Here is a 13,476-nt window from a genome sequence, read left to right as displayed (position 1 = left end):
GCATAAAGGGAGAAACTGACAATAATAAAATAATAGTAGGTGACTTTAACACTACACTTACATCAATGGACAGATCATCCATACAGAAAATCAATAAGGAAACAGTGGTCTTAAATGTAACATTAGATGAGTTGGACTTAATAGATATCTACAGGACATTCCATCCAAAACAAGCAGTATACACATTCCTTTCAAGTGCACGTGGAACATGCTCCAGGATAGATCACATGCTAGGCCACAAAACAAGTCTCAACAGTTTACGAGGATAGAAATTATATCAAGTATGTTTTTCAAACTGTAATGATATGAAACTAGATTTCAATTACAGAAAGAAAAATGGGAAAATCACAAACATGTGGAGACTAAACAACATGCTACTACAAAACCAGAGTCAATGAAGAAATCAAAGAGGAAATCAGAAAATACATCAAGACAAATGAAAATGGAAAGAGAACTTTCCAAAATTTATGAGATGCAGAAAAAGCAGTTCTAAGAGGGATGTTTATAGTGATACAGGCCTACCTCAAGAAACAAGAAAAATATTAAATAACAACCTAACCTACCATGTAAAGGAATTAAAAAAAGAAGAAAAAACAAAGCCCAAAATCAGGAGGAGGAAGGAAATAATAAAGATCAGAGAGGACATAAATAAAATAGAGACCAAAAAAAAAAAAACAAATAGAAAAGGTCAATAAAACTAAGAGCTGGATTATTTTTAAAAAGATAACCAAAATTGATAAAACTTTAGCCAGGCTCATCAAAAAGAAAAGAGGATCCAAATAAACAATACAAGAAATGAAAGAGGAGGAATAACAATTGCTATCACAGAGATACAATCATAAGAGAGTACTACAAACAGTTAAATGACAACAAATTGGACAACCTAGAAGAAATGGACAAATTTATAGAAACATACAACCTTTCAAGACTGAATCAGGACAAAAAGATAATCTAAACAGACTGATCACTAGTAGTGAAATTGAATTGTAGTAAAAATACCTCAAAGCAAATGGAAGTCCAGAACTGTATGGCTTCACAGGGGAATTGTACCAAACATATAAAGAAGAGCTAATATCTGTCCTTCTGAAACTATTCCAAAAATTTGAAGAGGATGGGACACTCCCAAATTCATTCTACGAGGCCACCATTATCCTGATTCCAAAACCAAAGCCACTACAAAAAAGGAGAATCACAGGCCAATATCTCTGATGAATATAGATGCAAAAATCCTCAGTAAAATGTAGTAAACAAAATTCAACAGTATATAACAAGGATCATACAACACGATGAAGTTGGGTTAATTCCAGTGACACAAGGATGGTCAGTATTTGCAAATCAATCAATGTTACACACCCTGTACTAAAGGAAGGATAAAAATTGCATGATCATCTCAATCGATACAGAAAAACCCTTTGACAAAATTTAACATCCATTCATGATAAAAACTCATCAAAGTTGGTATAGGGGGAACCTATCTCAACATAATAAAAGCCTTACTGGCACAAAAACAGAAATATAGATCAATGGAACAGGATAGAAAGCCCAGAGATAAACCCATGCACATACGATCACCTTATTTTTGATAAAGGAGGCAAGAGTATACAATGGAGGAAAGACAGCCTCTTTAATAAGTGGTGCTGGGAAAACTGGACAGCTACATGTAAAAGAATGAAATTAGAACACTCCCTAACACCATATACACAAAAAAAAACTCAAAATGGATTAAAGACCTAAATGTAAGGCCAGACACTATAAAACTCTTAGAGGAAAAAGGCAGAACACTCTACGACATAAATCACAGCAAGATCCTTTTTGACCCACCTCCTAGAGAAATGGAAATAAAAACAAAAATAAACAAATGGGGCCTAATGAAACTTAAAAGCTTTTGCACAGCAAAGGAAAACATAAACAAGATGAAAAGACAACCCTCAGAATGGGAGAAAATATTTGCAAATGAAGCAACTGACAAAAGATTACTCTCCAAAATTTAGAAGCAGCTCATGCAGCTCAATATCAAAAAAACAAACAGCCCAATCCAAAAATGAGCAGAAGATCTAAATAGACATTTCTCCAAAGAAGATGTACAGAGTGTCAAGAAACACATGAAAGGATGCTCAACATCACTAATCATTAGAGAAATGCAAATCAAAACTACAATGAGGTATCACCTCACACCAGTCAGAATGGCCATCATCAAAAAATCTACAAACAATAAATTCTGGAGAGGGTGTGGAGAAAAGGGAACCCTCTTGCACTGTTGGTAGGAATGTAAATTGATACAGCTACTATGGAGGACAGTATGGAGGTGTCTTAAAAAACTAAAAATAGAACTACCATATGACCCAGCAATCCCACTACTGGGCATATACCCTGAAAAAACCATAATTCAAAAAGAGACATGTACCACAATGTTAATTGTAGGTCTATTTACAATAGCCAGGACATGGAAGCAACCTAAGTGTCCATCGACAGATGAATGGTAAAGAAGATGTGGCACATATATACAGTGGAATATTACTCAGCCATAAAAAGAAACGAAATTGAGTTATTTGTGGTGAGATGGATGGACCTAGAGTCTGTCATACAGAGTGAAGTTAAGTCGGAAAGAGAAAAACAAATACTGTATGCTAACACACATATATGGAGTCTAAAAAAATAAAGGTTCTGAAAAACCTAGAGGCAGGACGGGAATAAAGACACAGATGTAGAGAATGGACTTGAGGACACGGGGAGTGGGAAGGGTAAGCTGGGATGAATTGAGAGAGTGGCATGGACATATATACACTACCAAATGTAAAACAGATAGCTAGTGGGAAGCAACTGCATAGCACAGGGAGATCAGCTCGGTGCTTTGTGACCACCTAGATGGGTGGGATAGGGAGGGTGGGAGGGAGATGCAAGAGGTAGGAGATATGGGGATATATGTATATGTATAGCTGATTCACTTTGTTATAAAGCAGAAACTAACACACCATTGTAAAGCAATTATACTCCAATAAAGATGTTTCAAAAATTAAATAAATAAGCCTTTCATGACTAACCCACAGCTAACACCATACTCAATGATGAAGAGCTGAAAGCCTTTCCCCTAAACTCAGGAACAAGACAAGGATGCTAACTCTCACCACTTATATTTAAAATAGTATTGGAAGTCCTAGCCACAGCAATCAGACCAAAAAAAAAAAAAAAAAATAAGAAAATAAGAAAAAAAGAAATAAAACGCATCCAAGTTGAATAGGAAGAAGTTAAATTGTCACTGTTTACAGATGACATGATACTATATATAGACAACCACAGATACTATATAAAGTGTCCACCAAGAAATTACTGGAACTAATTAATGAATTCAGTAATGTTGCAGGATACAAGATTAATGGAACAGAAATCTGTTGTTTTTCTCTACCATCATAATGAACTATCAGAAAGAGAAAGCAAGAAAACAATCCCATTTAAAATTGCATCAAATGGCACAGGGAGATTAGCTCGGTGCTTTGCGACCACCTAGAGGGGTGGGTTAAGGAGGGTGGGAGGGAGACACAAGAGGGAGGGGATATGGGGATATACGTATGCACATAGCTGATTCACTTTGTTATACAGCAGAAACTAACACAACGCTGTAAAACAATTATACTCCAATAAAGAGGTTAAACAAAATTGCACCAAAAAGAATAAAATACCTAGGAATAAACTTAACCAAGGAAGTGAAAGATGTATACTCTGAAAGAAATGGAAAGATATCCCATGTTCTTTGTCAGGAAGAATTAATATTGTTAAAATATCCGTACTGCCCAAAGCAATCTACAGATTTAATACAATCTCTATCAAAACACCCATGACTTTTTCACAGAACTAGAAAAAATATTCCTAAAATTTATATGGAATCACAAAAAGACTCCAAATTGCCAAAGAAATCTTGAGAAAAAAGAACAAAGCTGGAAGAATCACACTCCCTGACTTCAGACTATACCACAAAGCTCCAGTAGTCAAAAAGAAGCATGGTATGGGCACAAAAACAGACACATAGATCAATGGAACAGAATAGAGAGCCTAGAAATAAACCCATATACCTATGGTCAATTAATCTATGAAAAACAATTCAAGAATATACAGTGGAGAAAAGATGGTCTCTTCAATAAGTGGTGCCTAGAAAACAGGGCAGCTACATGTAGAAAAATGAAGTTCCTCCTACCATTTACAAAAATAAACTCAAAATGGATTAAAGACCTAAATGTGAGACCTGAAACTATAAAACTCCTAGAAGAAAACATAGGCAGAATTACTCTTTGACATAAATTGTAGCAATAGATTTTGGATCTGTTTCCTAAGGCAAAAACAACAAAAGCAAAGCTAAACAAATGGGACCTAATTAAACTTTAAAGCTTTTGCACAGCAAAGAAAACCATTGAAAAAAACGAAAGACAACATACTAAATGGGAGAATATATTTGCAAATGATGTTACTGATAAAGGGTTAATGTCCAAAATACAATAACAGCTTATACAACTCTAATATCAAAAAAGTAATCACCCTGATTTAAAAATGGACAAAAGATCTGAATAGATATTTTTTCAAAAAAGATAGATTGCCAACAGGCACATGAAAAGATGCTCGACATTGTTCATCATCAGAGAAATGCAAATCAACACCACAATGAGATATCAGCTGTTAAATGGCTATCACCAAAAATTCTACAAATAACAAATGTTTGCGAGGATGTGGATAAAAGGGAACCCTAGTACCCTGTTGGTGAGATTGTAAGTTGGTGCAGCCTCTATGGAAAATAGTATGAAGATTCCTCAAAAAGGTAAAAATAGAACTAACATATTATCTAGCAGTTCCACTCCTGGGTATATATCCAAGAAAATGAAAACAGTAATTTGAAAAGATACATGCCCCCCAATGTTCATAGCAGGATTACTTACAGTAGCCAAGATACAGAAGGAACCTAAGTGTCCATAAACAGATGAATGGATAAAGAAGATATATACAATGGAATATTACTGAGCCATAAAAAGAAGGAAATTCTGCCATTTGCAACAACATGGATCAACCTAGAGGGTATTATGTTTAGTGGAGTAAGTCAGACAGAGAAAGTTAAATAATGTATGTTATCACGTATATGTGGAATATAAAAAAAAATGAATGTATATATCAAAGCAGAAATAGATTCACAGATATAGAGAACAAATTAGTGGTTACCAAAGGGGAGACAGAAGGAGGGAGGAGCAAAATAGAGGTATGGGATAATAGATACAAACTACTAAGTATAAAATAAATAAACAACAAGGATATATTGTGTAACAGGGAAATACAGCCCCTATTTTACAATAACTTTAATGGAGTATAATCTATAAAAATATTGAATCACTATGTTGTACACCTGAAACTAATATAATATTGTAAATCAACTATACTTTAATAAAAAAAGAAAAAAAAGTTAAACTCAGTCGTTCGCTACCACACAAAAAATAGAAACTTGCTTCTCTCATTTTGTTATTTGTTTTCTATGTGTTATAGCATTTTTGTCCCTCTTTTCATGTATTACTCTATTGTGTTTAGTTGATTTTTTTGTAGTGAAATGATTTATTACCTTTTCATTTCTTTTAGTGTATATTCTATAGCTCTCTTCTTTGTGGTCATCAGAGGGATTACATTTAATATCCTAATGTTACAGCACTCTAATTTAAATTATATCAGCTTAACTTCAAAAGCATACAAAAGTTCTGCTCCTATGCAGCTTGATTCCCATCCCCATTCAGTTATTAATGTCACAAATTACATCTTTATATATTATGTGCTCAAAACATAGACTAGTATTTCCTTTGATGAATTAGTCTTTTAAATCATATTGTAAATGAAAATTGGAGTACAAACCAATATTACAATAATACTAGATGTGATAATTGCCCATGCATTTACCTTTACTAGAGATCCTTATTTCTTCCTATGGCTTTGAGTTATTATTTATTGTTCTTTCATTTCCACCTAAGGATTTCCTTTAGCATTTCTTGTATTGTAGGGCTAGTGAATGAACACCCTCAGCTATTGTTTATCTGGGAAAGTCAATTTCTCCCTCATTTTTGAAGGACAGTTATGTAGGATAAAGGTTTCTTTGTTGATAGTTTTCCTCCTTTAGCCTTTTGAATAAATTAACCTACTGCTGTTTGTCCTCCAAGGCCTCTGATGAAAAATCTGCTGGTAATCTTATTGAGGATCATTTGTATGTGATGATTTGCTTCTCTTGCTGTTTTCTCTTGCTCTCTTTACCTTTAGCTTTTGACAGTTTGATTATAATGTGTCTCAGTGTGTGTCTTTTTCAGTTTATTCTACTTAGAGTTTGTTAGCTTCTTGGATTTGTAGATTAATATCTTGGCATCAAGTTTGGGAATTTTTTAGCCATTATTTCTCCAAATAATCTCTTTGCCCCTTTATCTGTTTTCCTTCTGAGACTGCCACTGTTGGTATGTTGACCAACTTGTTGGTGTTCTACAGGTCTCTTAGGCTCTTTTCACTTTTCTTCAATCTTTTTTTCTGTTCTTCAGACACAATAGTTTTAATTATTTTATCTTCATGTTCTCTTGTTCTTTCTTCTACTTTTGAATCCCTCCAGAGAATTTTCAAATTTAGTTTTTGTAATTTTCAGTTCCAGAATTTCTTTTGAGGTCATTTTAATGTTTTCTATCTCTTTATTGATATTTTAATTTTGTTCATACATTGTTTTCTTGACTTTGACTCCCTTGAGCAATTTGAGCATCTTTTAAAAAGTAGTTTTAAACTTTTTATCTAATATGTCTGCCATCTGGTCTTCCTCAGGGACAATTCCTGTTGATATATTTTTTCCTTTGACTGATTCTTAATTTCCTGCATCTTTGTATGTGTTGCAATATTATGTTGAAAACAGGACATTTGAGTTTTATAATGTGGTAACTCTGGAAATCAGATTCTCCCCATTCTCCTGGGTTTTTTGTTTCTAAGAAATTGTTGTAGGGTGTCTCTGGGCTAGCAATCAGCCTGAGGTGTAAACTTAAGTCTTCTCAGGTTTTTTCTGAGTCTCCATCTTTCCCTGGGCATGTGTGGTGACTTTCTAGATTCCCTGTGCATGTGGTTACTCTTGAATATTCTAATTCTTAAATGGCTGGTCCCCAAAAAGGGTAAAAAGGAAAAATGAAAGGAAAAAAATATTCTGTCTCTTTAAATCCCCTGGAAGTCACTTCAACCAGAGGGGGCGGCAACAATGGCGCTCTGCTTCTGCATCTGCATCTCCATGATCAGAAGTATAACTGGTGATATTTGGAGGACATATTTTTATTGTCCACTCTGGCTCCCACAAGCCACATGTAAACCACTCCAGGAATGTGGGCAAGGTTACCTGCCATGGGTAACCTTGGCAGGATAGCCACTACTAGGCTAAGAGCTGAAACTGACCAAAATTAACCATGATTTTTCATTTAAGCCTTCCCCTGGAAGCTGCAAGCTTTTAAATATGACTCTAGAGCTCCAAAAACATTACATCAGTCATATTCTGCCAGCACAGTTGTTCTCTAGGTAGGAAGATGGATTCCTGGCACTTCCTACTCTACCATTTTACCTGATGTCACTCCACCAAGAATGTATTCTCAATCCTTAACATCACCTTAATCCACGTTTTCTTCTTCTTTTGACTTAAGAAAAACATTCCAAATAAATGTTTTCATATGTTTTACAGCATATGTAATTTTAAGGATAAATTCTACCATTGGCTTGAATTTAGGCTCCGGACATCAGGACCTGTTTTATTCAGCTTGAGTGGAAATTAGGCTTATTGTTATTAATGTAGGAAAGGTGCTTGAAACTAATAAAATAACAACTGACATTTATGGAATGCTTACTAGATACTAGACACTGTGCTAAAGCTTAGGTTACTTTGGAGGCAAACCCCAGTGTGACTGAGAACTTCAATTCAGAAATATGAAAAGCTATATTTTGAGTTATAATATGTTTGAAGTCTTAATTTTATCAACTGACAATTATTCAAGCAGCACTGGATTTCAGATATCATGAGTTACTCACCATCAACTACCCAGCCAGGTATATATGTGGCCCTATTTGGTGGACACCTTAAGCTTCTCATAACAGTGTTTGTTTCTCCATGAACCTGTACTTATAAGCTATATTTGTCATTTTCTTTATAAGTTGTAAAATATCTGGAGTAGACTCCATCATTCTTGAAAGAATCAGCACCTTGTTATAGAAATGAAGGAATAAGTTATTATTGCAAAGAAAAAGAGAAATTCATGCATTTTCTAACTCAAGGATATGGCCTTTATAAGCATATACCCTAGGTTGGGCTCTCATCTTCAAACTGACCCCTTAGAGAATATTTCCTTTATGCTCTGCCAGAACACAGTATCTTATTGAATTGATATCTTTGAGGTATTATAAAAAAATATATTACACACACAGATAAATATATATGTAAAATAAATACCTCAATTTTGTGGCCCTTGTCACCTTGTATTCAGATTATTATGGTACCCTTCTTATTGATTTCTCAGCCAAACAGCATACTTTTGCTTACTTTATCTAAACACTTACTTTTAGTATTGCTTTCTTTTATCTCTCCATTCAAATCAAAAGGGCCCCACTAAAGAAAATGTCTTTGCTTAGGAGTTCTCATCCTAGTCAACTACAAAATACCTATCTAGACTCATTCTTACAGCTATTGCTCTGCTGATTCATTAACTCTCTGGTCTGACAATGGGAAACTTCATCTACTATTAGAAAAAACGTTTTAGGGAGCTCAGGAATATTGTATCATCTGTATACCTGTTATCACGAGCATTGGAGTTATTCACTAAATTTCTAACACATTACTCAGGGAGTTTTAACTCTGTAAGATAGATGTTATTAAACTGAGGTCCTTGGACCAGCAGCATCTGCATCTCTCTGGAACTTGTTAGAAATGCACATTTCTGGGGCACATTCTAGGAGTAGGAAGGGGTCCCAGCAACTTGTGTTATAACAAACCCCTTCACGTGGTGCCTATACATACTAAAGTTTGAGAACCACTTCTCTAAATCATTTTAGTACCACTACTTTCTTAGGTGAAAGCATTACAAATTAACTAAGTAATCAGTATTAAAACCTTGAGCAATGATAACAAAATGCAGGTAAGTTTTAATGTAGCATGGAAGGGATTGGGAAAAGAGGAAGAAGAGGCAGGGGATAGCTGTGGAAAACATAGTTATATCTGATGAAGGCACTGAAGTGTGAGTGTAGGGAATTTGAAGCTGTACCAAAGACCAATTTCACCTTCTAAATTTTTCTCAGGACCAACTCTAATTGGGGATAGTGTTATAAAATGATTGAATTAATTACATTGCAAAAGATATTAATAGAAATCTGTGATAATACAGTTGTCTACCATATTGGGTTTTTCCTTGCTCAATGACCCCTCAAAAGAAAGTTCAGTTCCCAGAATAATCCAGTCTGGGAAAATGTCTTTGAGCACCACTCATCCACACAGACCAAGGAGACAGAGCATGGCCAACACTATATCTTGTTTCTTGTGAGACAGATCTGAAATCTGATGCCCCTGTGCTGATCCCTCCTCTCTTCTGGCAGGACTACCTGTTCTTGGGCCTTAGTTCCCCAGGAGTATATGTGCACTTTGTTCCAGTGGTTGGAAATTACTCCTGCCTGTCATCCCTTCTTTGATAAGAGCCTGAGTTCTACCACTTAACTTCATCTGACTACTTATGCTTCACCCTTCCTGGCCAGGTTTTCTTAATCATGTGCCCCTAAGAAACGCTTATTTAGAGTTCTTTATGCCGCCTCAATCTCTTGAATGAGGCCTTTCTATATGATGACAGACATTGGTTGTCTAGATGACAAACAATAATAACAACCTTTATGGAGTGCTTACCATGTGCAAGACACTTGCAAATCACTTCGTAGGTTTTACCTGGATAGAATGTCCTGCTTGTCCTGCTGTTTATCCATAATCTGCATCCATTCTTCTGGTGCCTGTCTCTCTGCCCCACACTGCCATAGGGACCCATAACATACCCTGAGTTATAAAAATAGAGGCTTATTCATAAAAGCCTATGAATTACCTGCACCGTTATCCAGAAGTTCCAAAACTTCTGTATTCCCATTATTTGATTCAATGAAAGCAGTCACATTGGCTCCAAGAATGGGTATATACCATTGTAGAATTTCTGCATAAACAGTCATTGGGCTGGGGAAGCTGTTTGTGTCTTTATTCATTTTAGCATTCACCGTGATTGGAGGCACAGAAGAATTTGCTGCCTGAGAATTTAGTGTTATAGTTAATGTTTCTGGGTTTGCTTTTGCTTGAAGAGTATAAGTCCAAACACCCACCTAAAAATTCAATGGAAATATCAGATACCAAGCTATTTTCTGTGTGTCCATTATCTATTTCTAAAGTATAATTCTTATAAATGTAGTGTAGAATAAACAGGTTTTTGCAAATTTGTACAACATCCCACAGATGAGTGCTGTGGCAATTCAGACGGGGACCTAGCCAAATGTCATGCATAATGTCTCTACCTGGTGTAGTCTCTGGTGGGAAATATAAATCTTGAAAGATTCCCTTCTTTTTGGCCTTTATCCTTTGGTCTCAGAGTGCACAGATTCTATAATCCTGGTTGGGCTTAATTAGGAAGGAGGCTCTAATGACTTATACACCATGTTGAAAAGACTCCCCACAATTAGTCTTCAAAGTGCTTCTTGCCCAACCTGTATTTTACCCTTTTTTTCCTTCCTCCTCATATATAAATTCTTTCTTCTTTTTTCCTCCCATCTAATTCTTAGGATTACACAGGAGTAGAAAGCACATTCTATTTTATCATAACTTTGAAGATGATACAATTATTGGCACTCAATTAAGATTATATGTATGATATTAAACAATTTATTTTAAGCTTTTGAAAAAATTTTAAAGAGAAGTCTAAAAGCTGATTGCTTACCTTGCAGTTCCTGGAATACTGAAATAGGCCATTTTGGAATCTTTGTCCACTGTAAAACTTTCCATTGATGTTCCATTGGGATCCCGGAGAGAAATAACGGGAGGCTGTTTGTCCCATGTGACAAGAAAGAATGTGTCCTTTCCCACAGTGCTATCAATTATTACAGTAGCATTCATCCAGCCATTACTGTTGAGTGTTAATCACTTACTTTCAAGCTGTTTAAATATATTTTAAAAATCAATAACTGGGGAAGAGAGTAATTTTATTCTTTTTTCTTTTTTGCATAGTTCTTAATTTCTGGCCTGAGAGCAAGCTTAAATATGGCATACTACCATATTCTTGCAATCTCTCTGAAAGCTGACTGGGATGTGACAGTTGTCAGTCAGAAAATGTGGAAATATAGGGCCTAAGGACAGGACAGGCTATAATAAAAACATTAGACCAGGAGAATGGGTTTCACAATTGGAGATATGGCTTTATTATTTTTTTCTTAGTTGTCTTAGCAAATACTCCAGAGTTTAGCATTAAAGGGTGTTACAACCTCAAAGAAGAATTAGCTGTAGGGCATGTGTGTGTGTGAATGTGTGTGTATGCATGCACTTGTGTGAGTGTATTTGCTCATCTTAATGGTGACTCAAAAGAAAATACTTATTGGTGCCTAGAGTATTTGAGTAGAGACATAATGAGGAGGGCCTCAAGATAAAAATGACGACTGGCAAATAACTGAGAAAATCTTTCACTGATCTTTCCAATGTGAAATATTGAAGTAATTTTTCACATATGATAGAGTAAATAGCCCCATATGATAGAGTAAATATGTTCAAGAAGAATACAGAAGTGGTAATCTATTCTTTATGTAAATTGCAGTCCTGAGAAGAAAATAAATGAAAGATAGGACCATTCTCTGAGAAGGACTCTGAAGAAGAAGTTTTTCAAAATCTTTGTGGATAGTTCTTAGGAAGAGTCAACTTTATCCAGTGACCAAGTAGGTGTTTCCTGGGAGGATGTCATTTCAGGAAAAATGGGAAGTATCACTTGTAGCTCAACTCAGTCCTAGACCCACCTTCACTTCAGTTCTGAAGGAAGAGAGTGAATTCTACCCGTCAAACATCATTGCTTTGACAAAAATCTCAGTCTTCTGTAAAGTCTTTGAGTGGAAAAACTATTATTATCAAGTTAAATCTGAATGTGAATAGCTTTTTTAGACTCCTACCAGGAAGATCTAATAAAGAAATAGAGCTTTGGCTGTATAAGAGTACTAGGAGAACATAACTGAGTAAATAATGGGACGCAGTCTTTCCTCTGTATTCCAGTGGCCACCACCACCCAAATCCAAGTTCCCATCAACTTATGTTTGGTTATTGTAACAGGCATCTAGTTGGCCAACATATTTTACAAAGTCCTACCCATCATATTCATGAATCTAAATTAATCTTGCAAAATTTGTTTAATTTTAAATTTTCATTATTTAAGAACTTACTACAGATAATACAAATGAGGGGAGCAGAATTTTCAACCGGCTCCTCCACTCCCTTTGAGAACTTCATGCTCAAAACTTTGAGCATCACCTTTATGCAAATATTTCCTTTCTGGCTGATTTCCCTTATTCTGCTCTTACACTTTTAACTGCCTTTTGAGAATTCCACTTAAATGTCCCACCAGCTAGTCAAAGTTACCAAGGCTCAAACACAACACAAATAATATGTTGGAAATCAGTTCTCCCTCCTCGCTTCTCAGTTTCAGTCTGTGGTATCATCATTCTTTAGTCAACCAGGTTGACAACCTCAGAAATGACCTCTATTCTCCTTCAGTTTTTACTCTATTTTCTGCCACACTAAATCTGCAGACCAATCTGTACAACAGTTTGCAGGGTATCTCCAAACCAGATCTCCAGACCAATCTGCATATATTATTTACCCCCATATCCTACAACTTCTGCACTCTCATATTGGAGAGTAGAGGAAAATAGGTTTACTTAGGTGATCATTGGCAAGTTTTAATGTAGGCAGTGATTTGATGAACTAGAAGACGGGATATAGGAGTCTTGACATGATATAGACAGTGAGAATGGATATAGAGAGAAACAGGTTTTTGTAAAATATATTTTGAAAGAAACAGGCTGCATTGACATTATAATGGGACATGAATGGAGAAGAAACGAAGTTTTCTCAAAGTTTTTGAATCTAAGTAGTGATAGTGCTTTTGAGACACAGAAGTTGAGAAAAGGAGTTAAATTCAGAAGGGTGGATAAAATAGAAAGCCAGTGAAAAAAATGGTTGAAGAGGCAAGAGAAGAACTAGATCCATAGATATGCAATGATTATTCACTCTCTTTCTCCTGTTCAATTATTTTCCAAAATATATTCCTTCTTCCCACAAGCCAAGTTCTGAGGTGCATTTGTTTGACTTTGAATCTATTTCACAGGTGTCAAGTGGTGGGGCAGGGGGGGCATGGAAGTATGATACTTTTAAATGAATTCCTAGAATAATGGGTGCTATATTATTGG

The 13,476-nt window shown here is 35.5% G+C and overlaps 1 long non-coding RNA gene and 1 pseudogene across 1 annotated transcript in view; one reads left to right on the top strand and one right to left on the bottom strand.

Annotated features, from left to right (window-relative positions):
- Nucleotides 1–13,476, top strand: part of LOC137762387 (uncharacterized) — a 248,290-nt gene that overhangs the window by 126,184 nt on the left and 108,630 nt on the right. The window lies entirely within an intron of this gene.
- Nucleotides 1–13,476, bottom strand: part of LOC137761712 (calcium-activated chloride channel regulator 4-like) — a 49,343-nt pseudogene that overhangs the window by 17,915 nt on the left and 17,952 nt on the right.

Source organism: Eschrichtius robustus, chromosome 3 (assembly GCF_028021215.1).
Source record: "Eschrichtius robustus isolate mEscRob2 chromosome 3, mEscRob2.pri, whole genome shotgun sequence".
NCBI classification, from domain to species: Eukaryota; Metazoa; Chordata; class Mammalia; order Artiodactyla; family Eschrichtiidae; genus Eschrichtius; species Eschrichtius robustus.
The sequence above is the reverse complement of the archived record's forward strand: the minus strand, read 5'-3'. Positions and strand labels throughout refer to the sequence as shown.